Source organism: Sus scrofa, chromosome 12 (assembly GCF_000003025.6).
Source record: "Sus scrofa isolate TJ Tabasco breed Duroc chromosome 12, Sscrofa11.1, whole genome shotgun sequence".
Lineage (NCBI taxonomy): Eukaryota > Metazoa > Chordata > Mammalia > Artiodactyla > Suidae > Sus > Sus scrofa.
This window is the reverse complement of record NC_010454.4, coordinates 27314276-27339108: the sequence shown is the minus strand read 5'-3', so window position 1 is coordinate 27339108 and position 24833 is coordinate 27314276. Positions and strand designations below refer to the sequence as shown.

The 24833-nt window shown below is 38.8% G+C and overlaps 1 protein-coding gene across 15 annotated transcripts in view; it reads left to right on the top strand.

Annotated features, from left to right (window-relative positions):
- The window catches only part of SPAG9 (sperm associated antigen 9), a 144961-nt gene that overhangs the window by 31229 nt on the left and 88899 nt on the right, over window positions 1-24833 (top strand). For 3 of the 15 annotated variants that reach the window (XM_021067215.1, XM_021067214.1, XM_021067211.1), the window contains exon 3: window positions 9162-9242. The exons of the other annotated variants lie outside the window; for them this stretch is intronic. The gene's annotated coding sequence lies outside the window, so the exon portion shown is untranslated. The remainder of the gene's footprint in view (window positions 1-9161; window positions 9243-24833) is intronic. 15 annotated transcript variants of the gene reach the window in all.

Genomic DNA, 24833 nt, shown 5'->3' with positions numbered 1-24833 from the left:
ATGTCTTGGTTTTTTTAGGCTTGTAGATACTTAGAGTACTCTACCCTTCCTTTACTAACATAGAATACATCAAGTGACTTCTATGATCATACTATAGAAATTTTAGGCTTAGAGAGCTGTATGATGGACTCCACAGTGCATACACTAAAAACAGATTACCCTAACAAATATATTACAAATATATCACATCACCCTGAGTACCGCTCATCTGAGGAAACCATCTTGTAGCAATTGTAAGCTTTTGGTGCATTTCAAGAGTTGAGCATTCTCTGCTCAAGGGAGGAGAAAAAGTAGCTATCAGAGATAATATTTTAATCCTAACTTGATTGTGTTTTCATATCAGGGACTATAGCAGCATTTTAGAACCAAATGCTAAAGGTGCAGTTGTGACAGAACCATTGTTTTACCTATTAAATTTTCCTCTCGATTTCCGAGGATTATCAAGTTTTAGATGAGGAAATTTTCTTTTGGCTTAGAAAGGAACTTCTTGTCCAGAATGTTTTTATGCATTAAAAAATCGGCTTTCATACGACAGGAAAATATTGAAGAAAGAATTATCTTGTACTTGATGTAATGATTTTTAAATTAAGACTGTTATTCATTCTAGTAAATCATATATACCTTTTTCGGATTTGTCACGTTCTTTGATATACATTCTCTTATTTCTCTCTCAAAAGCACTGATACCATGTTTTCTAAGTTAATTCAAAATAATGTTTAAAATAAGGTGTCATTTAAAAGTAACTGATTATTCTCCTGGAATTCCTGCTGTGGTGCAGTGGGATTGGTGGTGTCTTATGCAGAGCTGGGACATAGGTTTGATCCCTGGCCTGGTGCCCTGGGTTAAGGATTCGGCATTGTTGCAGCTGTGGCCTGGATCTGATCCTTGGCCTGGGAACTCCATATGCCACCCTGTGACCAAAAAAAAGAGAAAAAAATTGGTAATTGTCTACGGAAGGGATGAGGAAATTCTTCACCAAGTATTGGAAATGGTCTTGAGCTAAATTTGATCTGAAAACTTTATTTTTGTTATTAATATAATATCCCTCTAAGAATTTATCCTTCTGGATGTCTGCAACCTCACCTCCGCCTTTTTCGTGCTCTCCTATTTTGAAATAAATCTTCTTGTCTAAATAGCAGTTACTGAAGAACTTAAAAACTGTGGTTAGTCAAAATTGACCATTCAGAAGCACAAAGCTGATAATCTCTTGGTCCATGAGCTATGGGTATAATGAGCCTTCTTTTATTAATGCTTTGGAACTTACTCCCTCTCCTTTGATACCTTGGAATCTTTTTTTCTTTTTCATCTAATTATCTTCCTCTCTCTTCTTTCTGTTTTTCTCTAAGTGAATGTTATATGAAATCTAAGTATATAGCTAAAATTTTTCTTCTAGTCTTTTTTTTAAACCACATTTTAAACATCTGAAAAAAATCGGGGAGAAATAGTTTGACTTTTTCCTTTTTACCGTCTTAGTTTTCCCTCCCTCAGATCTCCAGTATGAATCAAAGCCCCTTATTTTTGGAATTCCTGTGTGACTCGGTTAAGTATCCGGCATCATCACTGCAGTGGCTCAGGTTGCTGCTGTGGCCCAGGAATTTCTATATCCTGTGGATGTGCCCCCTCCCAAAAAAAGCCCCTTATTTATTTATTTGACTTTTTTTTTTTTTTCTTAAGGACTGAGCCTGTGGCAGGCTAGGGGTCAAATCAGAGCTGTAGCCGCCAGCCTAGACCATAACCACAGCGATGGGAGGTCCCAGCTGTCTCTGTGACCTATACCACAGCTCACAGCGATGCCAGATCCTTAACTCACTCAGTGAGGCCAGGGATCGAATCCACGTCCTCATGGGTACTAGTCAGGTTCCTTATCCGATGAGCCATGACGGGAACTCCCCTTACTATTTTTAAAGAGGTAGTAGTAGGAGGTAATCTTTAAGTACCATCAGTTCCCTATTCTACTGGAAAACCAGGACTAGGAATATATTTTTTGGAAAGGTGAAAACAGGAGTTCCCACTGTGGTGCAGTGGATTAAGAATCCGACTGCAGCAGCTTGGGTTGCTCTGGAGGTGCAGGTTCAATCTCTGACCCATTTCAATGTGTTAAAGCATCCAGTGTTGCTGCAGCTGTGATGGAGGTTGAAGCTGTGGCTTGGATTCAGTCCCTGGCCCAGAAATTTCCATATGCAATGGGTGTGGCCATAAATTTGTTTTTAAAAGGGTGAAAACAAATTTAAGTGTATTTATGTCAGAAGATATTAGTTATAAATAATAGAAAACAGAATATCTGGACTATTTAATCTTAATTATACTAGTTTGTTTTTTAAAGACTATAATGATTTTTATTAGTTACTGTAACCCAACATCTATTTAACTTTTTAAATGTTTAGAGTCTTTAAGATTGTCAAATTCTGATTGATTGACATGTTTTAGAGCATATATCCCCTTTAAAAAGTAGCCACAATGAAAGTGCCAGTTCTGCTTTGAGACTTACTTCCTATGTTAAAAGGGGAATTTTTGGTTGTAGTTACTTGCTATTTGAGAAGCAAGAAAAAGTCAAGAATTAGAACTGAATTAAAGGACACATTGCTTTTGATAGAATCTATTAGGTTGTTGTGGTATGCTTTAAAAATATTTGGGAATATGAAAATTTAGTTATTTTATGGTTATATTTGATTTTGGAGATTTCTGGTTGCTCTCTTTTCAAAATTTGAACTACATAAGAACTATGTAGGCTTTTCCAAATGAATAAAGCATTTTTTAAAAGGCCACATATTATTCACATCTTGTGAAACTTAAGGAAGAATCTGAAATATATATATGTGGGAGTTCCCTTTGTGGCTCAGTGGTTAACAAATTCGACTAGGAACCATGAGGTTGCGGGTTCGATCCCTGGCCTCGCTGGGTGGGTTAAGGATCCGGCGTTGCCGCGAGCTGTGGTGTAGGTCACAGACCCGACTCAGATCTGGCATGGCTGTGGCTGTGGCGTAGGCCAGCGGCTATAGCTCTGATTAGACCCCTCACCTGGGAACTGCCATATGCCGCGGGTAAAGCCCTAGAATAGGCAAAAAGACCAAAAAAAAAAAAAAAAAAAAGAAAAGAAAAGAAAAGAAATATATGTGAAGTGGAGTAAGGAGGTTTGGGATTAAGAAAGCCCTGTTGGAACCAAAAAGAAAACAAAAAGACAGCTTACAGAATGGGAGAAAATAGTTTCAAATGATGCAACAGACAAGGGCTTAACCTCTAGAATATATAAGCAATTTATACAACCCAACAGCAAAAAAGCCAATCAATCAATGGAAAAATGGGCAAAAGACCTGAATAGACTGTTCTCCAAGGAAGATATACAGATGGCCAGCAAACACCTGAAAAAATGCTCAACATCGCTGATTATAAGAGAAATGCAAATCAAAACTACCATGAGATACCACCTCACACCAGTCAGAATGGCCATCATTAATAAATCCACAAATAACAAGTGCTGGAGGGGTTGTGGAGAAAAGGGAACCCTCCTGCACTGTTGGTGGGAATGTAAACTGGTACAGCCACTGTGGAGAACAGTTTGGAGATACCTTAGAAATCTATACATAGAACTTCCATATGACCCCGCAATCCCACTCTTGGGCATCTATCCAGACAAAACTCTACTTAAAAGACACACATGCACCCGCATGTTCATTGCAGCCCTATTCACAATAGCCAGGACATGGAAACAACCCAAATGTCCATCAACAGATGATTGGATTCGGAAGATATGGTATATATACACAATGGAATACTACTCAGCCATAAAAAAAGAATGCCATAATGCCATTTGCAGCCACATGGATGGAACTAGAGACTCTCATACTGAGTGAAATGAGCCAGAAAGACAAAGACAAATACCATATGATATCACTTATAACTGGAATCTAATATCCAGCACAAATGAACATCTCCACAGAAAAGAAAATCATGGACTTGGAAAAGACTTGTGGCTGCCTGATGGTAGAGGGAGGGAGTGGGAGGGATCGGGAGCTTGGGGTTATCAGACACAACTTGGAATAGATTTACAAGGAGATCCTGCTGAATAGCATTGAGAACTATGTCTAGATACTCATATTGCAACAGAACAAAGGGTGGGGGAAAAAATGTATGTATACATGTAACTTGATAACTTGATTCCCATGCTGTACAGCGGGGGGGGGGGGGGGGCGGGGGGAGGGAGAGAAAGCCCTGTTGGAGTTCCTGTTGTGGCTCGGTGGTTAACGAATCTGACTAGGAACCCTGAGGTTGCGGGTTCGATCCCTGCCCTTGCTCATTGGGTTAAGGATCTGGCGTTGCTGTGAGCTGTGGTGTAGGTTGCAGACATGGCTTGGATCCCTCATTGCTGTGGCTGTGGTGTAGGCCGGCAGCTATGGCTCCGATTCGACCCCTTACCTGGGAACCTCCATATGCTGCAGAAGCGGCCCAAGAAATGGCAAAAAGACAAAAAAAGAAAACCAAAAACAAACAAACAAAAAGAAAACCCTGTTGTACTTTTCTTCTACATTAGGTATCTGCAGTCAACCTTACCATTCATAGTATGGTAGTAATGTTTTCTTTGTTAGAAAATACTTTTTATATTTTTTTCTTTTTCTTCTCTCCCCTTCTCTTTTTTTTTGGCTGCACCCATGGCATACAAAAGTTCCCAGGCCAAGGATCCAACCTGGGCCCAGCAGTGACCTGAGTCACAGCAGTGACAGCGCCAGATTCTTAACCTTGCTAGACCACTGGGGAACCCTGATTTCTGTGTGTGTATTGATTAGTTCTATTCTTGTAAGCTAAATACATCTTAATTCTTTTTTTTTAAGTACATCTTAATTCTAAGGCAAGTAAATATAGACATTTTAATATGTTAAAAGTGTTAAACTACTGTTGTCTTCTTAGCATCCAGCCTCTAGGTATGGTTTTGGCACAGAAGAACTGTCAATGAAATGATAGTTTTTTTGGGGAAAAAGGTTATGTGTATGACCTTCTCATCTTTTCCATATGGATCATGCTTTTATATCACTGCAGTTAGAGTGTATGTACAGCTTTGTATCTTTTCCTTAAAATTATCATAAATATTTTCCTTATTGTATATAATCTTTATTGTTTTTTAAATGTGTGCCTACACCCATCATCCAGAAGCTGTGCTATCTATTAACAATTCTTGTTTTCTCTGGGGAGCTGTGCCTTTAGCTCTAATAAGAATTATTTAATGGCTACTTTGATTTTTTTAGTTTAGCTACTCAGAAACTCAGAACAAACTTTTAATGAAGTAAAGAACTGGTTTGGGCCTTACTTGGGTGGCATATTTAAATTTTTTTCCCTTGATCTGCATTTTACACATAGATAGTGAATTGTTATGTGTTTTGTAAGCAATCTCAAATCCTTTGTAGAATAGAGGAATGCATCAGGGTAAAAATAAATATAGATGAATTAAAAAAAAAACTTAAAAAAACTGCTAGGAGTTCCTGTTGTGGCTCAGCAGAAAGGAACCCGATTAGTATCCATGAAGATGCAGGTTCAATCCCTGGATCAGCTCAGTAGGTTAAGGATCCAGCATGCTGTGAGCTATGGTATAGGCTAGCAGACGTTGCTCAGATCTGGTGTTGCTGTAGCTGTGGTGTAGGCTGGCAGCTGTAGCTCTGATTCGACCCCTAGTGTGGAAACTTCCATATGCCACAAGTATGGCCCTCAAAAGCAAAACAAGCAAACAAGCAAAACACTTCTGTTAGTCGGTTGGACTTTTTTCCAGTGTAGCAAATCATATTATAGTGAATATTTTTTCATACTATGGATTTCCCTCTTTTGGTACTATTCTTTTGGTATATTTACAGAAATAGGTCAAGGAATATGAATACTTTAATGGTTTTTGTTATTTGTGTTTGGCCATTTTTAATGTGAACAGAATTGGAGAAGTAAGGAGAGTTAGTAGTAAATTCCATTTTAGTTATCTTAAGAATTTGAATCATCCTTTACAATGTATTAGCACCAGAGTTGATAGAGAACCATTATTATTTGATTCTCTCTCAGAAGATTCCATGCCCTCAAGTTACTTGAGTTTATAAGAGAAGATCTCATCCTTGAATTGTGGAGAAGATGGCAAGATATAGATGGTAGTGATTTTAAGCTACTTAAATAATCTCTGAATCTGCCTTTTCTTCCTTTGAATGAAAATCCATTTTCAAAATTAATTACAATAATTAATCTATTTATGGCCTTGTCTGCTGCATGTAGAAGTTCCTGGGCCAGGGACTGAACCTGAGCCACAGCAGTAACCCAAGTCACAGCAGTGACAATGCCAAGTCCCTAATTGCTGTGCCACCAGAGAAGTGCAAAAATCCATTAAAAAAATAAGGAAAAACACATATATTTTTGGAAAAGATGTGCTTGTTATTCTTAATAAACTAGATTAAGAATACATAAGAGAAACAGAGTGGTAGCTTTCTATGATGCACAGGTGTATGTTACAAGAATTCCATCATGCACAGGAGCCTCAGGTTTAAGGCCTCAGTGTTAGGCCAAAAAAAAAAAAAAAAAAAAAAAAAGGCATGATAAGGTTTTACTTTAAAATTTAAAATGTCACTTGTCATAAAGAACAGTGTAATAGAAATTGTCTTTAATAAATCATAATCTAAGTTCCCCTCATTTTTCTTCCATTAAGATACTAGGTGTATGTCTGAAAAATATTTTTGACAACTGAAAATATTTGTAATGGAGCCTTGCATTCTGACTTTTGTACCCTTCCCTTCTCCCATATAGTATTCATTTGCTTTTTAAATTTAGTTTCAAGATTTTAGTCTAATAAAATACCATCAAGCCTTTATCTCGGAACACTTATAATTGGAAGGGAAACTCTCTTATTTATTGGTCATAAAAATTAGCATGCCACTAGATGGAAAATATGGGACAGTAGTATAATCAGCAATCAGTGTTTTTAATTTTAAAGGACTAAAGGCTTAAAATATACTTCAGATTTGGGAATTATATACAAGCAAAGACTGTCTTGTAAATGTGATTGATAAATGGAGAATTTTCACAGCACAGAAGAAAATTAGCCTCTTTTAGTTTAACAGGTATAGTTTCATTCCATTAAGTTAATAGTTGAGAGGGACTAAATATATTCTGTCATTGTAAATTATTTAAAAAAATACTTTCAGGGCAATAAAAAGCTTTTATCAGCCTCTTTACTGTACCTTAAAGTTGGCAAAGAATTTTAATATTCTCAGAATTTCAATAATACTGTAATAGGCTACTTCTGTTTTAATCTTATCTTGTCAGTAGGCAATCCCTTTCTATGTTATTTTTAGAATGATGAAAGTAGATAGCTAATGATTTGTATTTTTTTTGAAAGTATATTTCTTAATTAGAACTTTCACAATTATATGTCCTGATTTTAAAAATTCATTTGGGAGTTCCCGTCGTGGCGCAGTGGTTAACGAATCCGACTAGGAACCATGCGGTTGAGGGTTCGGTCCCTGCCCTTGCTCAGTGGGTTAACGATCCGGCGTTGCCGTGAGCTGTGGTGTAGGTTGCAGACGCGGCTCGGATCCCGCGTTGCTGTGGCTCTGGTATAAGCCGGTGGTTACAGCTCCGATTGGACCCCTAGCCTGGGAACCTCCATGTGCCGTGGGAGCGGCCTAAGAAATAGCAAAAAGACCAAAAAAAAAAAAAAAATTTCATTTGGTTGTAGTCTGGTTCTTTGCATTATTAGGAGTAACTGTAAATGGAGTTCTCTTTGTGGCTCAGTGGTTAACCACTGGCATCTATGAGGACGCGGTTCGATCCCTGGCCTCGCTCAGTGGTTTAAGGATCTGGCGTTGCCGTGAGCTGTGCTGTAGGTTGCAGAGGTGGCTCGGATCCCGCGTTGCTGTGGCTCTGGTGAAGGCCGGCGGCTACAGCTCCGATTGGACCCCTATCCTGGGAACCTCTGGGAACCTCTATATGTCATGGGTGCAGCCATGGCATATAGATGTTCCCAGGATAGGGAGCAACAACAAACAAAAAGGACACACAGAAAAAGAATATCTGTATATTTAATAAACTTTAAGGATTTTTTTTTTTTTTTGTCTTTGTTGTTGTTGTTATTTCTTGGGCCGCTCCCGCGGCATATGGAGGTTCCCAGGCTAGGGGTCGAATCGGAGCTGTAGCCACCGGCCTATGCCAGAGCCACAGCCACGCGGGATCCGAGCCGCGTCTGCAACCTACACCACAGCTCACGGCAACGCCGGATCGTTAACCCACTGAGCAAGGGCAGGGACCGAACCCGCAACCTCATGGTTCCTAGTCGGATTCGTTAACCACTGCGCCACGATGGGAACTCCCAACTTTAAGGATTTTTTTAGAGCCTTTATATGAGAGGGAAGGCAGACAATTAAGCACATGATAATTTATGCAAACACTAATATTTTATTACTTCTGCTTCATTAAGTGATATCTATGTGGTCTTCAGATCTCTTTTTGTTTTATTATCTATATCTGGACTATTTCATTTCTGTAGTCTAGTGTTGTCTATTGAGAACCTCAAGGTTGTAAGTTTGTAATTAATATCTAGAACTAAAGGTTTCATGGAAAATTTTATGAGTGAGAGTTAAAGGGTTGTTGTTGATTTCACTTAGAACTAGAATAAACATGAATGATTTGGTTATTCTTCAAACATAAAGAAATGAGTAAGGAAGATACCAAGTTGTTTTTCTGTATTTGGAGATTAAATCAGAGAAAATGAATTTGTTGGTTTTGGTTGATCATGAGGAAGTATTCCTTGACCATGAAGGTGACATATATGTATGTGCTGAGGGAAAGCGTGGACTCTCCCTACATTGAGACTTTAGGTGGCATATACCATCTGTTTGAAAATCTTTGAAGTTTAGGGACATGGTGAAGGACTTGGCAGAATAGAGGTTTTTGTTGTTTTGATGTGGTTGTCTGTGATTTGTTTGCTCTTAAGTGAGCGTTTGATTCTTGCTTACCTGTTGAGACTTCTGATGCTAAATTGTTCAAGGAAAGCCTCTGAGAGACCAATGTCAATCTTCTGAGGCCAAGTAACAGCTGGATTATCTGCCTTCCTTGAATAGTAAGAACTGATGATTCCTTTTGAGAAGGCTAATAATGAGTTGTATATGGCATTCTAGCAGGTCTGTTTCTCTTTCTTCCCCCCATAGGCCTATCAGCAATCTGATGGGGCAGAAGACAACAGAGATGGAAGGTGTTCCAAACTTGGCAAAGGCCATCAATCTAAGGAGGTAAGCTCTGATTTTGAGCAGGTAGAGCAGGTGGCTCATCCTGCCTTAATCATACCCTCTTGCTCTTTGGAAAGATGAATGCAAAAGAGCATTTAAAACAAGGCTGAAGTATCTTCATTAGCTATTAGAGTGGGAACATTTCGAATTAGTCTTTTGATTCTTCTTTTATCTTGCCCCTCCACTCTTTTTCTTTTTTAATGCCTTGATTTGATTTTTTTCCCCCTAGAATATTATAGCAGGTTAAAAAAAATGGCAGGTTAGTTATCTGTTGTTTTGGGATAGGAAGGATGAACAGAATCTTGTTTATTTCAAGTTAGTCTCAGGTTGTGGCTAGTTTGAGTAAAATTAAATGATTTTAGAATTTTCCCTGAGATTATTTTGAGGTTTGTGTTCACATGGGAACCATAAAACAAGAAATGATCTTTCCTTATCTAAACATTTTGGTATCATACAACAGTATAGATGTAAGTTAACTTTATGATATTTGATGTTTTCGGGGATGTCTATCATCTTTGCCCAGTTGGGCCATTCTTTTCCCGCTTTCCCTTCCCTTCTACTTCCCTTTTCTTTTCCCCTGACTGATTAGTGGCATTCAGGACTTTGAAGATACAGCTCTTCCCAGCATTTAAAGGTACTTTTCAGTTAAAACACTGTATCATCTCATGTGACTTACTTAGGTCTTAAGAAAACTGAATCCATTGACTACGTTGTTGTACTGATGTAAGTACAAGAGTGCTAAGTTCTGAATTTGTATTATATGATCTTGGTGGTTAACTCATATATGAGTTAAAATATAATACTAATATTATAAAAATATAATACTAATATTTAGAATCACAGTGTAGATAAGAAAACATGAAATATGGGAAGTCATAGTTTCTGTCGAGGTACTTGCAGGAGGTATTGGAGGTATTGGAGGTTAGAGAAAATAATTGCCAAAATAACATTCAGAAAATCATCCAGAATAACAAAGGCCTAAACTATTAAGCATCATGAGGTAACACACCTTTGATAATTTAGGATGACTTTTAAGTGTTTTTAAATGCATGTTTATTATGCTAATGTATGAGTAAGGTAAAGCTTATTGCTGTAGCAGATAAGCCACGAAAACATGTATAGTGACTCAAATATTGTATGTTATTTCTTGTTCATGTGAAGTTTATATTAGATGTTTCTGATGCATGAGTGGCTCCCTTGGAGACACATATCCCCTTTCCAGCTTTCCTCCGAGTTTCTTATACTCACCTACATTGAGGTGGAGGAAGAGGACAGAGAATGGAGGATTGCGTGTGGAAGTTTTGTGATTTTTGGGGCTGCACCCATAACATATGGAAGTTCCCAGGCTAGGGGTTAAATTGGAGCTACAGCTGCCAGCCACAGCCATGGCCACAGGCCACTCAGGATCCAGGCCACGTCTGCCACCTACACCACAGCTCAAGGCAGTGCTGGATCCTTTACCAGGATTTTCCCTTACCTTTTTCCTTTACCAGGATGAAACCAGTATCCTTATGGATACTAGTCAGATTCATTTCCACTGAGCCACAACAGGAACCCCCATGTGGAAGGCCTTTAATTGGGCCAGGCCTAGGAGTAGCGCACATAACTTTTGCTTCTCCTTCACTCAATCAGAAACTCACTTACAGAGACTGGGATATGTAGTCTAGCTATGTGTCCCAGGAAGAAGAGAAACTGCTTTAGTATATCTGGCCAGTCTTTGCCCCAGCCTAACAGCCTACTAAGATTGTACATGGTTTTCCACAGTGTTGAGGCAAGGTACTTAAAACTTAGCAACCATCTGCCTATTCTTTCTACTGCGAATACTCTGAGGAAGAGAAGGTCAGAAAACTTCAATGAAAATATAGCATTCATGATTTGTATTCTTATCTGATTTTAAAAATAACTATAGATTACTCTGGTTAATTGTTACTATTGCTTTAAATCTCTTCACCGAAAGAGTTCCCACTGTGGTACAGTGGGTTAAGAATCCAACTGCAGTGGCTTGGGTCACTGTGGAGGCACGACTTTGATTCCTAGCCCCATGAACTGGGTTAAAGGATCTGGCGATGAAGCTGCATCTGCTGTGGCGAAAGTGGCAGCTGCATTTTGGATTCAGTCCCTGGCCCAGGAACTTCCATATGCTGTAGATGTGGCTATTAAAAAAAAAAAACAAAAAAAACTTAACTGAATGTTCACTTGTTCAACAGACATTTACTGAGTGTTGAGATTTTGTTTTTGTTCCCTTGACTTCCTGACTTTTCCTTTAAAAAATAGGTTAGTATTAAATTGAGATGTAATTTTCTGATGCTTATATTAGGGATAGGCTTTTCTTCTCTTTTTTTTTCTTTTTAAGGCTGCACCTGCAGAATATGGAAGTTCCTGGGATAGGGGTTGCTGGATCCCCAACCCAGTGAGAAAGGCCAGGGATCAAACATGCATCCTCACAGACACTATGTTGGGTTCTTAACCCACTGAGCCACAATGTGAACTCCAGGGATAGGCTTTGAATGATAACTCTGCTCCTTTAAAAAATGTAATTTAGAGGAGTTCCCGTTGTGGCGCAGTGGTTAACGAATCCGACTAGGAACCATGAGGTTGCGGGTTCGGTCCCTGGCCTTGCTCAGTGGGTTAACAATACGGCGTTGCTGTGAGCTGCAGTGTAGGTTGCAGACGAGGCTCGGATCCCGCATTGCTGTGGCTGTGGTGTAGGCAGGTGGCTACAGCTCCGATTCGACCCCTAGCCTGGGAACCTCCATATGCCGTGGGAGCGGCCCAAGAAATAGCAAAAAGACAAAAAAAAGACAAAAAAAAAAAAAAAGAATGTAATTTAGATACCATAAAATCCACCATTTTAGGGTAGAAAATTCAGTGGTATTTAGTATTTTAATAAAGTTGTACAACCATCACCACTATCTAATTCCAGAACATTTTCATCATTCTAAAAAGAAATATCATACTTGTTAGCACTCATTCCTCATTCCTCCTGGCTTTCCCCTAGCTCTTGGCAACTGCAAATCTTTCTGTCTCTATGGATTTGCCTATTCTGGACATTTCATATAAATGAAATTTTATAATATATGTTCTTTTGTGACTGGCTTCTTTCATTTGGTGTAAGGTTCATCCATGTTTTAGCATGTGTCAGTACTTCATTCCTTTTAAAGTTGAATAATATTCCATTATGTGGATAATACTATATTTTGTCACCCCCCATCTTTAATTGCTAATATCCTGATAGTCTCATAACTAGAAACAGTCAGAACTCTCCCTTGGCTGTCTGAAAGCCTACATAGTTTTCTAGAGTTGAGTATAATGAATAACCACTTTCAGAAGATATCCTTCGGATTTTTCTTTTCTTTTTTTTTGTCTTTTGTCCTTTTAGGAATGTACCTGAGGCATATGGAGGTTCCCAGGCTAGGGGTCTAATCAGAGCTGTTGCTGCAGGCCTATGCCAGAACCACAGCAAGGCCAGATCAGAGCCACGTCTGTGACCTACACCACAGCTCACGGCAATGCCGGATCCTTAACCCACCCAGTGAGGCCAGGGATTGTACCTGCAACCTCATGGTTCCTAGTCATATTTATTTCCATTGCGCCATGATGGGAACTCCATCCTTTGGGTTTTTCATTGGCATCTTGTCTTGTTTAGTTACTAGTTCATAGGTGGGGAAGTGGACAATTTAGTATTTGAACTATCTTTGAATCATATTCTTTTGAATGTAGTTGTCTACTAGTAGTTGATATGTTAGTGTTCCTATTTTTTTGTTTTGAGTGTTTTTTTTTTTTTTTTCTTTTTTTTTTCAGCTGTACCTGCAGTATGTGGAAGTTTCCGGGGCCAGGAATCGAACCCTTGCCACAGTTGCAGTCTGCCATAGCTGCGGCAACTCAGGATCCTTAGCCTGTTGTACCACACAGGAACTTCCTAGTGTTCTTGTTTTGATTTGTATCATACAACTGGGTGTAACTATACAAAAGAAAAAACTTGTTTACTTTTAATGGGATAGATCATTTAAGGGCCTCAAGTAAATAGACTCTTTAAGTCCTTATACTGGAATGGAGAGGAAGATGGAAGAATATAAATATACTTAGGCTAGAGAAGCTGATTACCATTTCTATAGATTTAAATCTAATTTATGTAGACATTTAACTATAAGAAAATTTGTCTGCTTTTATTAAATTTCTTAAAGTATAATTGACTTAAAAATATTAGTTTTAGGTGTACAGTGTAATGATTTGATACTTTTATATCATCACTGTTAAGTCGTTACCATCTGTCACTATACAGAATTTATTCCCTTTGTTGTAACTACATCTCCATGACTTATTTATTTTGGAAATTTGTATCTCTCTTTTTTTTTCTTTTTAGGGCCACACCCATGGCACATGGAGGTTCCCAGGCTAGGGGTCTAATCAGAGCCACAGCCACTGCCACAGCTACACCACAGCCACAGCAACGCCAGATCCGAGCCTTGTCCATGACCTACACCACAGCTCGCAGCACCACCAGATCCTTAACCCACTGAGCGAGGCCAGGGATCGAATGTGACTCCTCATGGATACTAGTCAGATTTGTTTCCGCTGAGCCATGATGGGGACTCCAGAAATTTGTACCTCTTCATCATGCTTTACCTATTTCCCTCTTCCTCCTACTACCCTCCCTTCTGATAACTAGTAGTTCATTCTGTGTATCTATGATTGTATTTCTGTTTTGTTAAGTTTCTCTTGTTTTTTAGAATCTGTATGTAAATGAGATCATGTGATACTTGCCTTTGTCAGTCTTTTTAACTTAGGTTCATCCATGTTATCACAAATGGCAAGATTTCATTCTTTTTATGGCTGAGCCTTTTCTCCATATCCTTTCAGACACTTATTTCTATTGCTTTTGATAATAGCCATTCTGACAGGTGTAAGGTGATGTTTCGTTGTGGTTTTGATGTGCATTTCTCTGATGATTAGTGATGTTGAGCATCTTTTCATGTGCCTGTTGACTATCAGTAAGTCTTCTTTGGAAAAATGTCTTTTCAGGGCCTGCCTGTGCTTGCTTTTTTTTCTTTTTTTTCCTTGGTTGTTTTAGGGCCTCACCTGGCACATGGAAGTTCCCAGGCTAGGGGTCGAAGTGAAACCACAGCTGCCGGCCTACACCACAGCCACATCAACATGGGATCTGAGCTGAGTCTGAGACCAACACCACAGCTCACAGCAATGCCAGAACCCCAACTCACTGAGCGAGGCCAGGGATCAAACCCGCATCCTCAGGGATACCAGTCCAGTTTGTTAACTGCTGAGCCACGATGGGAACTCTTGTGCTTATTTTTTAATTAGGTCATTTGGTTTTTTGATAATTGAGTTAAATGAGTTCTTTATGTATTTTTTTTTAACTATTTTATTTTTTGCTTTATTGGGACGTACCCATGACATGTGGAAATTCACAGGCTGGGGGTTGAATCAGAGCTGTAGCCTCCAGCCTATGCCACAGCCACAGCAATGCCGGATCATTAACCCACTGATAAAGCCAGGGATTGAATCTGCAACCTCATGGTTCCTGGTTGGATTTGTTTCCGCTTTGCCACGACGGGAACTCCCTTTTTTTTTTTTTAATGTTAATTTAATTAATTTATTTTTTCATATATTTTGGATATTAACCTTTTATCCAACATATCATTTGCATACATCTTCTCCCATTCAGTAGCTAGCTAGCGTTTTTGTTTTATTGATGGTTTCCATCACTGTGCAAAAGCTTTTTAGTTTGATGTTTCTCCATTTATTTATTTGTGCTTTTGTTGCCATTGTTTGAGGAGATCCAAAAAAATTACAAATGTGAAAGCATACTACCTTAGTTGTCTGCTGGGAGCTTTATGGTTTAAAGTGTTTAATCCATTTTGAGTTTATTTTTGTATATGATGTAAGAAAATGGTCTAGATCCATTGTTTTGCATGTGGCTCTCTTATTTTCCTAGCATAATTTATTGAAGAGACTTTTTTTTTTTTTTTTTTTTTGTCTTTTTGCCATTTTTTGGGCTGCTCCCGTGGCATGTGGGAGGTTCCCAGGCTAGGGGGTCTAATCGGAACTGTAGCTGCCAGTGTATGTCAGAGCCACAGCAACATGGGATCCGAGCCACGTCTGCGACCCTCACCACAACTCACGGCAACGCCGGATCGTTAACCCACTGAGCAAGGCCAGAGATCGAACCCACAACCTCATGGTTCCTAGTCGGATTCGTTGACCACTTCGCCACGACGGGAACTCCCGGAGACTTCATTTTCCCCATTGTATATCCTTGTCTCCTTTGTCATAGGTTAATATAAATGTGGGTTCATTTCTGGGTTCTCTCTTCTGTTGATCCATGTGTCTTTTTTTTGCCAGTACCACAACTGTTCTGATTTCTATAGCTTTGTTATATGGTTTGAAATCAGGGAACATGGTACCTCAGCTTTGTTCTTTTTTCTCACGATTACTTTGGCTCTTTGGGATCTTTTCCAGTTCCTTACACATTTCATTGATTTATCTATTTGCTCATTTATTTTTATTATAGTTGGATTACAATGTTGTGCCAGTTTCTGCAATTCTTAGCAAAGTGACTCAGTCATACATATATATACATCCTTTTCTAAAATATTATTTTCCATCATGGTGTATCCCAGAAGATTGGATATAGTTTGCTGTGCTGTATAGTAGGACCTTATATCTATTCATTCTAAATGTAATAGTTTGCATCTATTAGCCCCAGACTTCCAGTTCATCCCACTCCTTCCCTCCTCCTTCTTGGCAAAAACAAGTCTGTTCTCCATGTCTGTGAGTCTTTCTGTGGTCTGTTACATTGATTGATTTGCATATGTTGAACCATCCTGGTGAACTTGGAATGAATCCCACTTGGTCAAGGTGTATGAACTTTTTTTATGTGTTGTGGCGTTTGGTTTGTTAAAATTTTTATTGAGTTCCCCTTGTGGCTCAGTGGTTAACAAATCCGACTAGGAACCATGAGGTTGCAGGTTCAATCCCTGACCTTGCTCAGTGGGTTAAGGATCCGGCGTTGCCATGAGCTGTGGTGAGGGTCGCAGACGTGGCTCAGATCCCACGTTGCTGTGGCCCTGGCGTAGGCCAGCAATTACAGCTCCAATTAGATCCCTAGCCTGGGAAACTCCACATGCTGCAGAAGCGGCCCTAGAAAAGGCAGAAAGACAGTAAATAAATAAATAAATAAAGTTTTTGTTGAGAACTTTTGTATCTATATAGATATTAGCCCATAATTTTCCATTTTGGGAGTATCTTGGTCTGATTTTGGTATTAGGATGATGGTGGCATCATAGAATGTCTTTGGGAGTGTTCCTTCAGTCTTTTGGAAGAATTTAAGCAGGATCAGTGTAAGTTCTTCTTTGTATGTTTTGTAGAATTCACTTGTGAAGCCATCTGGTCCTGCACTTATAGGGAGTGGGCTTTTTTTTTTTTTTTTTAACATGTTCAATTTCGTTTCTAGTGATCTGTCTGTTCAAATCGTCTATTTCTTGTAGATTTTTTCTGTTTTTTTTTTTAAAATCTCTATTTTATTTCCTCTGTGATGTTTATTATTTCATTCCTTTTGCTGACTTTAGGTTTTTGTTGTTGTTGTTGTTGTTGTTGTTGTTTTTGCTTTTTAGGGCTACACCCACAGCATATGGATGTTCCCAGGCTAAGGGTCTAATCGGAGTTATAGCTGCTGCCCTACACCACGGCCACAGCAATACCAGATCCGAGCCACGTCTGTGACCTACACCACAGCTCACAGCAATGCCAGCTCCTTAACCCACTGAGCGAGGCCAGGGATCAAACCTGCAACCTCATAGTTCCTAGTCAGATTCGTTTCTGCTGCACCATAACAGGAACTCCTAAACTAATGTTAAATTTTGTCATACTTTTTCTGCATTTATTGAGATGTATGATCATTTGTTTTAATTCTTCATTTTGTTAATGTGGTATATCACATTGATTGATTTGCCTATATTAAACCATTTATATCCCTGGGGAAAAAAATCTCACTTGATCATTGTGTATGATTCTTTTATTGCATTGTTGAATTTGGTTTGCTAATATTTGGTTGAGGATTTTTTCATTTTTGTTCATAAGGGATGTGGCCTGTGATTTTCTTTTTTTGTTGTTGTGTGTTTGTCTAGTTTTTGTATCAGTAATACTGGCCGCATAAAATGAATTTAGAAGCATTTCTTTCTCTTCAGTTTTGTGTGTGTGTGTGTGTGTGTGAGGGGGGGGTAGTTTGAGAAAGATAGATACTAAATCATCTTTAAATGTCTGGTGAAATTCTCCTGGTAGGTTCTCTGGTCCTGGACTTTTATTTTTTGAAAAGTTTTTTTTTTTTTTTTAATTTATTACTGATTCAGTTTCATTACTAGTAATTGGTCCATTCAGATTTTCTAGTTTTTCCTGATTTAGCCTTGGAAGATTGCGTGTTTACAGGAATTTATCCATTTCTTATGGGTTGTCTAATTTGTTGGCTTATAATTGTTTGTAGAAGTCACTTATGATTGTTTGCATTTCTGTGGAATCTGTTGTAACTTTGCTTTCATTTCTGATTTTATATATTTGGGTCCTCTCTTTTTTTCTTGATGAGTCTGGCTAAAGCTTTATTAAGTTTATTCATCTTTCAAAGACCTATGTTTTAGTTTCAATTATGTTTTCTATTTTTTTTAAATTTTCTGTTTCACTTATTTACACTCTAATCTTTATTATTTCCTTCTTTCAGTTAACTTTTGGCTTTGTTTTTCCTTTTCTGTTTCCTAAGGTAAGATTGCTTATTTGAGATTTTTCTTGTTTCTTGAATTTCCCTCTTAGAACTGCTTTTGCTCTGCCTCATAGATTTTGGAACATTGTCTCCATATTCATTTATCTCAAGGTATTTTTTGGTTTTCTCTTTGATTTCTTCATTACCTATTAGTTGCTAGTAGGATGTTGTTTAACTGCCACATGTCTGTAGTTTTGATAGTTTTTTTTTTTTTTTTTTTCCTTGTAGGTGATTTCTAGTCTCATTGCATTGTGGTTGGAAAATACATATTTTTTTTAATTGAACAGCTTATTTTATTTTTTATTTTTTTACTTTTTTAATTTTTATTTTTTTTTTGTCTTTTCTAGGGCTGCACCTGTGGCATATGGAGGTTCCCAGGCTAGGGGTCAATCGGAGCTGTAGCCACCAGCCTACGCCAGAGCCACAGTAATGCCAGACTTACACCACAGCTCATGGCAATGCCAGATCAAACCCATTGAGCAAGGCCAGGGATCGAACCCAAAACCTCATGGTTCCTAGTCGGATTTGTTAACCACTGAGCCATGATGGGAACTCCTATTTTATTTTATTTTTGTCTTTTTAGGGCCACATCCACAACATATGGAGGTTCCCAGGCTAGGGGTCCAATTTGAGCTACAGCTGCCGACCTACCCCATAGCCACAGCAACAGCAACTCAGGATCCAAGCTGAGTCTGCAACCTGCACCACAGCTCATGGCATCACCAGATCCTTAACCCACTGATTGAGGCCAGGGATCAAACCCACAACCTCATGGTTCCTAGTCAGATTTGTTCTTGCTGCGCCACTACAGGAACTCTGGAAAAGATGTTCGATATGATTTTAGTGTTCTTAAATTTTTTGAGAGTTGTTTTGTGGCCTAGCATGTGATCTGTGCTGGAGAATGTTTCATGTGCACTTAAAGGAGTGCATAATTTCTGCAACTTTTGGGTAAAATGTTCTATATATATCTAATAAGTACATTGATCTAATGTGTCATTTAAGACCAATATTTTCAGAGCTCCTTTTGTGGCTCAGCAGGATAAGAATCCAGCTGCTATCCATGAGGATGCAGGTTGATCTCTGGCCTTGCTCTGTGGGTTAAGGATCCAGTGTTGTTGCAATACGGCCTAGGTAGTCAATGTGGCTTGGATGTTCAGTTGTCCTTTACTTACTTCTCTTTTTTGCTTTACCAGAGTATTGTAATTAGATTTAAAACAATGTGCAACTAAAAGGGAGTATTTTGGAGGCATATAGAATGGGAAATAGTCTAACTATAGAGAATTTTCTAGTTTGGTTTTAAAGATAAGTAGGTGGAGGAATAGCCTATTTTAGTCTTGTCTTTTTATTAGTGATTCCACCTTAGAACGTCTTTGTGTATTGTTCAAGTTGTTGGTGTGTTTGTGGAAATTTAAAAATCATTATTTATTTTTAAGTGGTTCAGTAGTTTTACTTAGGTCTTAAAAAGCGTAGTTCCAGGAATTCCCGTCGTGTCTCAGCGGTTAACGAATCTGATCTGACTAGGAACCGTGAGGTTTCGGGTTCAGTCCCTGGCTTCACTTAGTGGGTTAAGAATCCGACGTTGCTGTGAGCTGTGGTATAGGTCGCAGACACGGCTCGGATCCTGTGTTGCTGTGGCTCTGGCTTAGGCCAGTGGCTACAGCTTCGATTAGACACCTAGCCTGGGAACCTCCATGCGCTGTGGGTGCGGCCCTAGAATACACAAAAAGAAAAAAAAAACAAAAAACAAAACAAAACAAAACAAAAACGTAGTTCCAGATGAGGCAGAAAGTCAGAATACAATAGTGATGCATCAGACTAATAGGCTGTAAAATGCAGTGTTGTCAGTCTACTTTTGAGGTGAATGTGTTCTTTTAACCTGGATCTTTTGCTGCTTGAAAAAATAAAATTAGTGTTAGATAGTATAAAAGGTAAAAAAAAATTTATGTAAAAAACCAAGAGACTTTGATTTAAGCAGACTTGTGATTTATTTTGTATTAAAAACAGTGAAAAGTTGGAAATTATCTGTCAGCATAGAAGTTTATAATGTACAGCAATACTAATTGAAAATACTTTTTTGTAGATAAAAAAATTAACTTTAGTGCTATCTTTGAGTGTTGAGGCTTATAGTTTTAAGACTGTAGCACTTATGAAGATAACAGGAATAAACTGAGGTACAGGAATATTGTTCAGTGCTAAAAAGCAGTGATCTATCATGGGGGAACTTCAGAAATGTATTACTAAGTAAAAGAAGCTGATCTGAAAAGGCTGCGTGCATACAGTATGATTCCAACTATATGGCATTCTGGAAAAGGCAAAACTATAGAAATAATAAACAGATCAGTTTGCCATAAAAGAGAGGAAGGGAGTTCTCTTGATGGCACAGTGGTAACTAGTATCCGTGAGGATGTGGGTTCTATCCCTGGCCTTGCTCAGTGGGTTAAGGATCTGATGTTGCCATGAGCCGTGGTGTAGCTCGCAGATGCGGTTTGGATCTGGCATTGCTGTGGCTGTGGTGTAGGCCAGCTGCTGTAGTTCTGATTCAACCTCTAGCCTGGGAACTTCCATATACCGCAGGTGTGACCCTAAAAGAGAGGAAGAGAGGGCTGCCATAACAAAATACCACATACTGGGTGGCTTAAATTTCAGAAATTAATTTTTTCACACTTTTAAAGGTTGAAAAGTGCTGGCAGGTTTGGTTTCTTCTGAGACCTCTCTTCCTGGCTTGCAGACGGCCTGTGTGTGGGAGTGGGGCGGGGTGAGAAAGAGCTCTGGTATCTCTTCCTCTTATAACAGGACACCAGTCCTATTGAATTAGGACTCCGTCTTATGATCTCATTATCCTTAATTATCTTCTTAAAGGTCCTGTCTGCAAATAGTTACATTGGTTAGGGGTTCAACATAAGAATTTGGGGAGGCCACAGTACAGTCTATAACATTTGGGTCAGGAGACAAGAGTTCTTCATGGGAGCAAAGAATGGTGCGCCTTGACACATCAGATCCTGAAGGGTCTTGTAGGTCACTGTAAGAATTCCCCCTCACCCTCCCTCCATCCTTTCTTTCTATCACAGGAAGCTGCTTGTTGAAGCGTTTTGAGCAGTCAGTGTCTGATTCCACCCAGGCTACTATTTTGAGAATACTGGGGAGCAAAGGCTAGAGCAGAGCCATTAGTCAGGAGATAATTATAATAATCCAGGCAAAAGATGGTATCTTAAGTCATGGTGTGAGTGATAGAAGTGGTAAAAAGTTGTCAGATTCTAGATTTATTTTGAAGGTAAAGTGTGGTCAGATTTTGCTGTTTAGATTGCAGTGTGGAAGAACGAGAAGAGCAAAAGAATAGCTGCAAAATTTTTATTTGAGTTAGAAGATCATGGGAAAAAGTGGGTTTGGAAAAGAAAATCAGTTCAGTTTTGGAGTTCCCATTGTGGTGCAGCAGAAACAAATCCGACTAGGAACCGTGAGGTTGCAGCTTCGATTCCTGGTCTTGCTTGATGGGTTAAGGATCTGGCACTGCCATGAGCTGTGGTGTAGGTCTCAGACGTGGCTCGGATCTGTCGTTGCTATGGTGTTGCTGTGGTGTTAGGCTGGCAGCTCCAGCTCCGATTAGACCCCCAGCCTGGGAACCTCCATATGCCGCAGGCACGACCCTAAGAAGACAAAAGACCAAAAAAAAAAAAAAAAAAAAAAAAGTTCAGTTTTGACTTTGTAGACACCTTAGTGATATCATTTTATATGTTGTTTAATGTTTTTAAATTTCAGATAGAGCAGTAAGATTCAACATCCTTCCATTCACTTTTAGGCACCATCCCATGTCAGTACATATAGATGATACTGCATTCATTTTAATACTAACTTTAATTGTGTTTGAAAAACACATGTGTGTCAGGCACTGTTCTATTCCCTTTATAAGCATTAACTTTCTTTAATCCTAATATCAGCTCTGATATATTATTATTATTTCTCAATCATTAATAAGGACCCTAAGGCCCAGAGAGGTTAATATACTCAAGGTAACGTAACTTGGAAGTAGCAAAGTCACTGCATTGTAGTCTACCATATGACTATCATAATTCAGTTCATCAAACAACTAATAACATATTTGGGAGGAAGTTCCAGTTTGGGAATTATTCTAAGATACGTTGCGTGGAACATCCACTTTTATATCTGGGCTTTGGTGTGTTTCTGTAGGATAATTAAGAATAGTAAGTCTGGGTAGAGAGATACACATGTTGGCTTATTTTATACATATCACCCACATGACCTTAAAAGAGCAATTCCATTTTATTCTCTAATGATGGCAATAATTTTTTATTTCTTTTTATAATTCTCTAATCTGGTATTATTTTTGTTCATCCTCCTGTAAATTTTAATGGTGAATTAGGACAGCATATTTGGTGTAGTTCTGAATTGTCTGTTTAAATTCTGTGCTGTATGTTGAACTTTCATAAAGAATAATGAGTATTCAAGCTAAAGAAAGTGCTTGTGTGAACAGGTACCCATTATGTTTAGCCTGGGGTGGACTAAGGGTGTGTGTACTTTAAATTCATCAGGTCCTAGCTCCTCCTAAAGGTAACCACTTTCTTGATTTCTAATACATTAGATTAGTTTTAGATTACTTCTCTTATGTATATGAATTTTGTATTCTTTTGCTTCTGTTTCTTTTCCTCAGTATCCTGTTTGTGAGATCCATCCATGATGTTGTGTACAGTGGTAATTTCTTCATTCTCATTACTGTGTAGTATTTATTATGTATTTATTCATTCTGCTGTTGATGGATATTTGGGTTGATTCCAGGTTGGAGCACAAGTAGTGCTGCCTTGAAAATAAATGCCTTTTTTTTTTTTTTTTGGAGTTCCCGTCGTGACGCAGTGGTTAACGAATCCGACTAGGAACCATGAGGTTGAGGGTTCGGTCCCTGCCCTTGCTCAGTGGGTTAACGATCCGGCATTGCCGTGAGCTGTGGTGTAGGTTGCAGACGCGGCTCGGATCCTGCGTTGCTGTGGCTCTGCATAGGCTGGTGGCTACAGCTCCAATTAGACCCCTAGCCTGGGAACCTCCATATGCTGCGGGAGCGGCCCAAGAAATGCCAAAAAGACCAAAAAAAAAAATAATAATAAATAAATAAATGCCTTTTGGTGGACACGTATACATATTTCCTAGCATTAAGCTTGTTTTATCACAGGGATTGGCAGATATTCAGCTTTATTAAATCTTGCTGAAGAGTTTTCACATTGGGTGTACCAGTTTATACTCTCACCAGCAGTATATGAAAGTGCCTTAATAGCACTTGGTGTACTGTCTTTTATTTTAGCTATTCTGACAGATATGTAGCGATATCTTTTTTTTTTTTTTTTTTTTTAAAGGGCTTCACCCACAGCATATTGAGGTTCCCAGCCTAGGAGTTGAATCAGAGCTGTAGCTGCTGGCCTACACGATGGCCACGCAACGTGGGATCCAAGCCATGTCTGCCTACACCACAGCTCACAGCTACTTCAGATCCTTAACCCACTCAGCAAGGCCAGTGATGGAACCTATATTCTCCTGGATACTAGTCAGATTCATTTCTGCTGAGCCATGATGAGAACTCCGCATTTTGGTTTTAATAATGCATTTCATCATGATTATTAAAGTTGGGTACATATTTTACTTTGCAGTATGATACCTTTAAGTTGTAATATCTGTAATTAAGTTCTTTCTGGAACAGAGGGTTTTTTTTGTTTCAAGTAAAAAAGGATACTCTATTTTTTTCCCCCAAGTGAAATTTTGAAGTAGACTCCAATAAATAAAACAGATTAAAAGGGGTATTTCTTGAGAGGCAGAATACCATGGTAATTAAAAGCAGTCTGGACCTAGGCTTGGGTCCTCCATTAGGAATCCTAGTTTTGCTATTTACTAGTGGTGTGAATTTCAGAAAGTTATTTAATTAACCCATTTGCTTCAGTTTCCTCATCTCTGAAATGAATGTAATAAGCTTTCTTGATAAGTATATTGTCAGGCTCAAGTATGTTTATATAAAGTACATAGGAGTCCTGTGTAAGAACGTTAGTTGTAGTGGTGCTGATGGTGATGCAAATATATTTTGTGAATTCATATAAAGTTAGTTGACAGGAGGAATAATGAGGTCGTACTGTTGAGCACAAATTTGAAATTGAGGGTTATGGGTGATGTTTTCAATTTTATTTTAGCCTCAGCCTCCAATTTTTTGTTTTGGTTGCACAATACCAACAAAATGGTTCACCCAGACAAACAATTGAAAATACTTAAGGTTGGAGTTCCCACTGTGGCTCAGTGGTTAACAAACCTGACTAGCATCCATGAGGACTCGGGTTTGATCCCTGGCCTCGCTCAGTGGGTTAAGGATCCAGTGTTGCCGTGAGCTGTGATGTAGGTGCAGATGCAGCTCAGATACTGTGTTGCTGTGGCTGTGGCATAGGCCATCAGCTACAGCTCTGATTAGACACCTAGCCTGGGAACCTCCATATGCCATGGGTTCGGCCCTAAAAAGACAAAAGACAAAACAACAAAACCTTAAGGTTCACTCAGTAGTTTTAGGATTATTATTATTATTAGTTTTAGTTTTAGGGTTATGCTTTTTTTTTTCTTTCTTTCTTTCTTTTTTTTTTTTTGTTTGCTGCACTCTTGGCATGTTCTAAGTTCCCAGGCTAGGGACTGAACCTGAGCCACAGCAGTGACAACAATTATCTCTAACACGCTGAGCCACTAGGAAACTCCAGGATTATTTTTCAGGATCAGTTTAATTGATGAGAAGTAATAGAAAATGTTTATTTTGAAGTTGTTACTGAATATCTAAATTCTCTAGGATTTCTTGT